A 7,139-nucleotide genomic window follows, 5' to 3' on the forward strand; every position below is an offset into this window, starting at 1 on the left:
TAAGAGGGCACAGCTCGTCTAGACACGAGGTCAGTGTGGAGCAGAGCGAGTCTGTGGCCTCATTAACCTCCAGAGAGGAGAAGGTGTTGAGTGGAGGTAGACCGGAGGCAACCACAGAGGAGAAGTGCGTTGGAGACAGGTTCCGGATGTTGCGGCGGAACGTGACCATCGGCTGAGGAGCCGGAGGCTGTTCTGTCAGGCTGACGTTGAACTGGATGAAGAAGTGGTCAGAAAGATGGAGAGGCGTCACCATGAGGGTGTCTGTGCTGCAGTTCCGAGTGAAGATCAAGTCAAGCTCTTTGCCAGCTTTGTGAGTCGGTGGGCTTTGAACCAGTTTGAGGTCAAAGGAGTGGATCAGGGCCAAAAAGTCCGCTGAGCCTGGGGCATCTAAGTGGATGTTCATATCACCGAGAACAAGAAGCGGACAGTCATGCTCAGGGATGGAGGACAGCAGAGTGTCAAGTTCATCCATATCAGACACACACAAAATGTAGTGGAGTAAAAAGTAAGATCTTTGGCCTCGAAATGTACTGGAGTAAAAGTAAAAAGTTTAACAAAATTGAAATACTAAAGTACAGATACATGAAAAAGGGACTTAAGTACAGTAATTGAGTAAATGTACTCAAGTAATGTCCACCACTGAGCCTAACACACTTGCACACACACATGCGCACACCCACCCACCCACCCACCCACATGCACACACATAAAAACATACAAGCATGCAGGCAAGCAGGCGCACAGGTACGACCTAATTATCCCCACATACACATTGACAAGCGAACACACTCAGAAACACACATATACACAAAAATAAACACCCACTAATTTACATACACAAAAGTTGCAAGAGTAGGGGCTGGAGAAGATGGAGACAAATTGACAAGTGTGATTTTTTTTTTCGCGGAGAGAATGTGCAGGACTGAGCGGTGGTCATATTTTTGTACCGCTTTGCGCTACATCTAGTTATAAACTTATTCTAGAGCATGTATTTTGGCATAGCAAATGCTTACTTGCCTTTTTTTTATCTGTTTATCAGGCACACCACAGGAAAGCACACCCGTACATAAGCTAATGCTGCTGAGTCAGTTTAGGCGGGGGAAAACTACTCACCAATTTATAAGAACAAAGATATAATCTCTCAGAGAAAACTTGATCTTGAACTAGAACTTGAATAGGCTAAAAGTACACAGAGTGTTTTTTTCCACAGCAGGTCAAGTAGACACACACACTACACATACAGGGGAGGACGCAGCCCCCCACACAAAAAGGAACACACACGAGGGAGAACTAAAAGGGAAACTTGTCACAATAAAGACGCTAACTTTACACTTATAACTTAGGAGATATAAAGACATAAACCCCAAATGTTCACCCCCGTATCCCAGCATGCCCTGCGTGGGAGAACGCTAACAAAGGTCTTGTGCGCCGACGTTACACAATGTTAGGTGGTCACTATTAATGTTTGTGTGTTTTGTGAAAACTCTATGTCATAACTAAAAGAAATTAGTTGATTGTACTATTTAAGTGAAATATACAGTGCACTGATCATGTTAAGCAGAGACAACGATAAATGTTATGTTTTTGCAAGGCAGAGGAGGGGTCTAATAAAAATTCTGCCCATCAACCGTTCCTCCTGCTTCTCAGTCCACACAGAGACATGAATGACTCCATGCATCGTGCTGCTGTGACAAATAGGCTACTACATCAAATGGTGGGTGAACTTTCTGATGAACTTGTTGAAAAATTTAAATTCTGATGAAATAACCGAAAATTATCTTCAGTTTGACCAATAGTTAGCTAAATGTTTGTTTACCTGGGAAAACTAAGGTAACATTAGCTTCGTTGTTAGCATGCTAGTAGTCTTTCGGACAGTTAGCTCATGGTAGCTACCTTCCAATGGGTGTGTATGGCAGATTATAACAATATCACATATGTTCTCGTGTAAATATACCTGTCTTGGTGCTACTTAGTTTAATTCAGACTTTATCATTGAAATTGGTGTTTCTGTCTGTAGACAGTCTTAGCTAACCATCATAGATATATATACTGACAGTATATATATCTATGGCTAACCATAGCAGCACATGTTGGTTAGCTTTTGGCTAATGTTAGCCGATGTCCATTCATTTATGTGTTGCATTCATAGGTGATATAGCAAACTTTTATTTCAACTGAGTAAATGAACATGAACTAAAATTTGTTTTCTTGTGTTCTTTTTTATAGGTTCTTCATCTTTTTTTTATAGGTTCTTCATCTACAGTGGATGTGGAATATGTAGAGTGGAGTTTATGTGGATGTGGAGTTTAAATGTTGTTTGTTCATGATTTATCAATAATAAAAGGCATTCCTATACATTGTGATGAATTTCTCTTCAATTTTTAATAAAACAGTTAAATTAATACAGTAGCCTAATCTTAAAATAAAAAAACAACAGGCCTTTCTACAGAACTTCATATTTTATGAACTACAGAGTTCATATTTTAATGAGTTTTTTTAACATGCATTTTAACCTAGTTATTTTATACAACTGCAACTTCTTAAACAATAAGTTAAGTGAACTAAAGATTTTTAGTAAAGACTACTAATGTAAGCTTAATTTGTCTACAGCATCAACATAAGGTTGTTAGTTGACACAACTAAACCTGTTTAGTTTTATGTTTTGTAAAAACTAGAATGGTTTAAGGCAATCGGTTTCCACGCAATTTTCTAGTAATGACAACTAGTTCGGGTTTAGAGTGTGGTTTCAATTCTTATGGATCTGTAAAGTCATCCAGAGATGAGAAGCTGGGAAAAAAGTGGTAGTTTGGTTGAGAGGGATCTTTGATTATTCTGGAAGCACAGTTTAAGGTTTTAAGTTGTATTACTATTCATGCATATTCATGTGTGAGAGGATTGATTGTATTGAAGGTCGAACTGAAGTCGATGAACAAGATATTTCAGATATTTCATCCAAGATATTAAGATATTCCATTTCTCCAAAACAACGGTTAAATTAAAAAGGGTATATTGTAGCGTACATATACTTGTGTGCTTCCGTGACTAACATTTAATGTACTTCCCCAATGTTAATTCTGTGATTTATGTTTAAATTTTGTAATGAATTTGTACCTCATTTTTTGTGGTAGTGTTAGCATGTAATTCTGTTCGGTATTTCTCATTTGGATTCTGTGGGCCCTACTTAGACAATCTACAACGTCTGAAGTGTATTTAAGCAAATTTAAGGCGTGGCCAGTCCATTTTTGCTAGTTTAACAGCAGAATAACAGATCAGATGCCAGGGCTGTTCTTAGGTTTCTTAATTAAGCATGGGTGTATTTTGGGTATAACATCTATTAAAACAATAAGTGCCATCTACCATTCCAATTAAGAGTGAATAGCAGAATCTGTTTGCATACGCGACCATCTATGCAACAGGATTCCTCTAAAGCTTGCTTTGCTAAAGTAGTGTGTGTGTGTGTGTGTGTGTGTGTGTGTGTGTGTGTGTGTGACAAGCAGAGTATCAGTATACACACATCTGCACTCGCTTAGTATTTGTATTATAGTATTTCACAGTATTGATTGACAAGGTGTTACAATCAAAACAGCCTTAAAAAAGCAACACTGAATTAAAATCCTACGGACATTCTTCCAAGTACACCAGCACAGTCTTTGCATTGTGTTGCCAGGTACTCGCTAAGGTCTTGCCACTACTAAGATGTTAAGAACAAGAGAACACTAAGAACATTAACTTGTTTGGTGACCAGGGGGGTATTCCAAGTACGTGGTTTAATGACAAACCTCAGTTAACTCAGAGTAAGCGGTAAACCTCCTACAACAAGACCCCTATGGTTTTGTAAGGAGAATGAAGCCATACAGCTCTTCTATTAGGAGGTTTACCCCTAATAGAAGAGTCTGCCTTAATAATTATTCTACCTTGTCTTTTATTACTTTTTTACTACTTTTGCCTTTGTTTTTGCTTACTAATTATTCTTTATTTTTAAATGATTTTACCTTGTGTTTTATGTTTTCTTTTTATTATGATCTTTACCTTTTAACTATTCTTTGACTATATTGCCCTTCTATGCTTTTATTTGTTATTATTGTTTGGTTTTGTTTATGTAAAGCACATTGAATGACCTCTGTGTATGAAATGCGCTATATAAATAAACTTGACTTGACATGACTTGACATTGTAATTATTCAACAAACTACAAAGAGCATTCAGGTAGCGGTCACAAAGGTAATCTAATACTTTGCAAAACATATCCAAACAACAGATGAGAAGAAATAAACTTACATGGTCACAAACGCAACAAGGTTGATAATTAATTACCCTACTTGCAGGTGGAGAGGGGGGTGTGTCTCACTTCTTGGAGAGGTAGAATGATACTATTACTAAATGGAAGAATGATACTACTACTAAACATCAACATGTCACAAGCAAATAACGGTTAATAAAAAAAGAAATAATGGTGCACAAATGTTTATTTTGCCTGCACAGTCATGCCCAAACAAAGCACAAACGATTCTAACCATTTTCTAGTCATTTGGGTGTTAATGGGGTGCTGATGATGTCACTCGCCAGCAAATAACGTTTAATAACATAATAAACAATGATGCGCACATGTTTGTAGATTTGTACACAAACAAAGCACAAATGATCCAAACCTCCCAACAATCCTAGAGCAATTTAAAACAATTTAAAAGGTAGAGTACAATAATTACAGAAAAGTGCATTAGTGGGTAAGTGCAATTTTTATACAGTTAAGTGTATAAAGCTCTAAACTTAGCTCGCATGCCAGTTTAAAGGTACACACAAGTCGCGCCAGCAAATGTCATCAGAACACGACACAGTAAACAGTACACAACTCCTCAACAGATAAAGCGCAGGCTGTGACTACAACAATACCATTCAAGTGAACACATGGAATCATCCACTGCCGAACTGAATTGTGGGTTGGTTGAGTCACGTTTCTCCTGTCGCCCCGTCGAAAAGTTAAACATTTGCTGCACCGACAGAGAGCAACGGAAGGCAACAGCCAATCAAATTACGGTTATAGGCCTACTTCAAGGCATTTGCATAGTAGGCCACACACCCCCGACCGTCAGGAACACCCACTGGCATGCGATGACAGAACGCACCTGTGTGTAAGTGTAGCAGTGTTGAATATGCTCCCCTGAATTGCCCCATTCATGGTCATCGTTCTTACAAGTTCTGTGTGCACTTTTGTGCATTTTCCCACACCTCTGGGGTACAGTAGAGGCAGAAATAGCTTCCCACAGGAGCCCTTAAGTTTTGAAGTAGCCCCATCCTCTGCCTCTTTTGTAACTGGCACATGGCAGAGGTAGGTGGTGTCTTATTAAAATGTGCTATGTATTTTGTTTTATGATTTTGTGTTTGCCTTTCTTCTGTCATGCATCTATAGTGTGCAGTGTTTCCCACAGAATTTGATTGAATTTGTGGCGGGGGGGGGGGGGGGGGGGGGGTGTTAAGATTGTCTTGTCACTTTAAGACGTTCTGATGTGTGGATGCAATTCATAATGTTTTCTGTAGTTAGTTAAAATAAAGGTTAATACTTCTCTTTACTATTCTAACATTACCTTTGAGATACTGCTTGATTGCATAACTTAGTTTAGTCTCCTCGGTGTACTAAGTTATGTTGTAGATAGATAGATAGATACTTTATTGATCCCCATGGGGAAATTCAATTGTGATAAGACCTTAGCAGAGTTAACTTTAATGCAGCAGTTTTTAACAAATTTGCACAGAATTTTCACGTTGCTAAGCGGATTTAATAGCAATTTCGCCCATCATCTTCTATGCAATGCTTCTATGTGGCAACAACAATCCTTCAACAATTGTTAATGTTTTGTTAAATGCACATGCAGAGGAGGGGCAGCGGGCTTGTTACGAGAGAGAGCGGGGCGGGGCAAGGAAAGGCTGTGTGCATAAAAAGTGCAGCTCAATGAAAGAAATTTATCTTATCTTTAATTTAAATAGTACAACATAAAAGATTAATGTGTGGCGGTCGGTTTTGATTTCGTGGCGCCCCACCACAGATTAGTCAATGTATGGGAAACACTGGTGTGAGAACTGTAAGAAATGAATCCTGCCGAATTGTATGAGTGATATCATTTCTCCAACCAAGATAAAGTTCTGATGTTCTGATGGCAGGCCAGATGGTTTGGCGCCAGGTGAGGTGTGAAACACCAACGATAATAGAATGGGTTTTGGGGGTAAGCCATTGAAAACCATCCCAGCCAAAGGTGTGAGATTAACTCATTATCATATAGCCTACATAGGACAAAAGGCTATCTGGGTAGAAGCCAGATTAATTTGCATTTGAGACCAATATATAATGACTTGAATTAGTAACTTTTAGTAGTTCAGGCAGACAGGACGAAGTAGTTGACCCAGACAGGACGAAAGAGAGAGAACTACAGAGAATATGCAAAGGGAACTCTTGTGAACCTTTCTACCATTTTACACTGGAATAAACCACTTTGCTGTATCAATCTGAAGAAGAGAAAACCTTTCCTATTTTTTCTTACAGAACCATCATACTGTGTTATGCACTTTATGCATGAGATGTGTTTTAATGTATCCCGACGGTGCACACTAAAATATGTTTAAATGTTTTCTCACGCTGCAGCCAGTTAGCATGTTGCAGGTGTAGTAGGCTAGTTAGCGTGCTGCTAGCTGAGCTATGGCATGTGATATGGTTATGCTTCGATACTTTGATTATATGTTGGGTTTACCTGACGGGTTTACATGGTCTGTTTGGCAGGAGTCTGCACCTGGCTCGCTCCATGCCTGATTATTTTCTTTCTTTTCTGATATATCAGATTATTTTGTTCAAATATCTACACACATGGCTACTGCAAAAATGTAAGGCTCATTTATCAAATGTTATTTTGAACTATATTAAAAAATCATCTTTGTTTTAGAATTTTTGAATGAAAGGGGCGGAAATTGGTGCTTTTACGATACATTTGTTGACAAGTTTCCAGGAAGTTTCCAGCAAGTTTCCTCCCTGGAGTTATCGTGTCACTCTGCAAACGTCACCTGGTTCGTTGGTCAGATTGGTGAATGACTATCCAATTGAGTCATTTGAACTATGCCTGTTGATCACGCCTCTTGTGCAGTATAAAATACAT

General features: G+C 38.8%; 1 long non-coding RNA gene across 1 annotated transcript; it reads left to right on the forward strand.

The window, feature by feature from the left end:
* Nucleotides 1-1,448: 1,448 nt before the first annotated feature.
* Nucleotides 1,449-2,355, forward strand: LOC121715633. The gene is made up of 2 exons (XR_006033657.1): nucleotides 1,449-1,714; nucleotides 2,227-2,355. It is a non-coding gene; the product is annotated as an uncharacterized LOC121715633 (long non-coding RNA).
* The last annotated feature ends 4,784 nt before the right edge of the window (nucleotides 2,356-7,139 follow it).

This window comes from Alosa sapidissima, chromosome 8 (genome assembly GCF_018492685.1).
Source record: "Alosa sapidissima isolate fAloSap1 chromosome 8, fAloSap1.pri, whole genome shotgun sequence".
In the NCBI taxonomy this organism is placed as follows: domain Eukaryota; kingdom Metazoa; phylum Chordata; class Actinopteri; order Clupeiformes; family Clupeidae; genus Alosa; species Alosa sapidissima.